Source organism: Heterodontus francisci, chromosome 34, assembly GCF_036365525.1.
Source record: "Heterodontus francisci isolate sHetFra1 chromosome 34, sHetFra1.hap1, whole genome shotgun sequence".
Taxonomy (NCBI): Eukaryota; Metazoa; Chordata; class Chondrichthyes; order Heterodontiformes; family Heterodontidae; genus Heterodontus; species Heterodontus francisci.
The window spans coordinates 50,981,158-50,983,631 of record NC_090404.1 but is presented as its reverse complement, the minus strand read 5'-3'; positions in this window follow the sequence as shown (position 1 = coordinate 50,983,631).

Below are 2,474 nucleotides of genomic sequence, written 5' to 3'. Positions count from 1 at the left end.
CAGGGAAATATAGGGACAGGTGGGGATGTTTGGTAGGAATATGGGATTAGTGTAGGATTAGTATAAATGGGTGGTTGATGGTCGGCACAGACACGGTGGGCCGAAGGGCCTGTTTCAGTGCTGTATCTCTAATCTAAAAAAATCACTATCTGACACTATCTGACACTCTCTATCGCTCTCTGACACTCTCTGACACTCTCAGAAACTAACTATCACTCGCTGACACTCACTATCACTATCTGACACTATCTGACAATCTCTGTCACTCTCTATCGCTCTCTGACACTCTCTGACACTCTCAGAATCTAACTATCACTCTCTGACACTCACTGTCACTCTCGGACACTCTCTGATACTCTCGCTCACTCTCTGACACTCTCTATCTCCCTCTGACACTCTCTGACACTCTCTATCACACACTATCACTCTCTGACACTCTCGATCACTCTCTGACACTCTCTGACACTCTCTATCACTCTCTGACACTCACTATCACTCTCTGACACTCTCTATCTCTCTCTATCACTCTCTGACACTCTCTGAAACTCACTATCACTCTCTGACACTCTCTATCTCTCTCTGACACTCTCTGACACTCTCTATCACTCTCTATCACTCCCTGACACTCTCTGACACTCTCTGACACTCTCAGACACTCACTATCACTCTCTGAAACGCTCTATCACTATCTGACACTCTCTGACACTCTCTGATACTCACTATCACTCTCTGACTCTCTCTATCACTCTCTTCCACTCTCTGACACTCTCTGTCACTCTATGACACTCTCTATCACTCTCTGACACTCTCTATCACTATCTGTCACTCTCTGACACTCACTATCACTCTCGGACACTCTCTGACACTCTCAGACACTCACTATCACTCTCTGACTCTCTCTATCACTCTCTGCAACTCTCTGAAACTCTCTATCACTCTCTGACACTCTCTGACAATCTCAGACACTCTCAGAAACTCTCAGACACACTCTGACACTCTCTGACACACTCTGAAACTCACTATCACTCTCTGACACTCTCTATCACTCTCTATCATTCTCTGACACTCTCTGACACTCTCTGACACTCTCTGACAATCACTATCACTCTCTGACCATCTCTATCACTCTCTGCCACTCTCCGACACTCTCTCTCACTCTATGACACTCTCTATCACTCTCTGACACTCTCTGACACTCTCGATCACTCTCTGACACTCTCTATCTCTCTCTGACGCTCTCTATCTCTCTCTGACACTCTCTGACATTCTCTGACACTCTCTGACACTCTCTGACACCCTCTGACACTCTCTATCACTCTCTATGACTCTCTATCACTCTCTGACACTCTCTGACACTCTCAGAAACTCACTATCACTCTCTGACAGTCTCTCTCACTCTCTGACACTCTCTATCACTCTCTGACACTCTCTATCACTCTCTATCACTCTCTGACACACTCTATCACTCTCTATCACTCTCTGACACTCTCTGACACTCTCTATCACTCTCTGACACTCTCTGACGCTCACTATCACTCTCTGACACTCTCTATCTCTCTCTGACACTCTCTGACACTCTCTATCAATCTCTATCACTCTCTGACACTCTCTGACACTCTCAGACACTCACTATCACTCTCTGACACGCTCTATCACTATCTGACACTCTCTGACACTCTCTATCACTCTCTGACACTCTCAGACACTCACTATCACTCTATGACACTCTCTATCACTCTCTGACACTCTCTATCACTATCTGACCCTCTCTGACACTCTCTGACACTCTCTATCACTCTCGGACACTCTCTGACACTCTCAGACACTCACTATCACTCTCTGACTCTCTCTATCACTCTCTGCCACTCTCTGACACTCTCTATCACTCCATGACACTCACTATCACTCTCTGACTCTCTCTGACACTCTCTGATACTCTCGCTCAGTCTCTGACACTCTCTATCTCCCTCTGACACTCTCTGACACTTTCTATCACACACTATAACTCTCTGACACTCTCTGACACTCTCTATCACTCTCTGACACTCTCTGACACTCACTATCACTCTCTGACACTCTCTATCTCTCTCTGACACTCTCTGACACTCTATCACTCTCTGAAACGCTCTGTCACTATCTGACACTCTCTGACACTCTCTGATACTCTCTATCTCTCTCTGACTCTCTCTATCACTCTCTGCCACTCTCTGACACTCTCTGTCACTCTATGACACTCTCTATCACTCTCTGACACTCTCTATCACTATCTGTCAATCTCTGACCATCACTATCACTCTCTGACTCTCTCTATCACTCTCTGACACTCTCTATCACTCTCTATCACTCTCTGACACTCTCTATCACTCTCTGACACTCTGACACTCTCTGACACTCTCTATCACTCTCTGACACTCTCTGACACTCTCAGAAACTCACTATCACTCTCTGACTATCACTATCACTCTCTGACACTC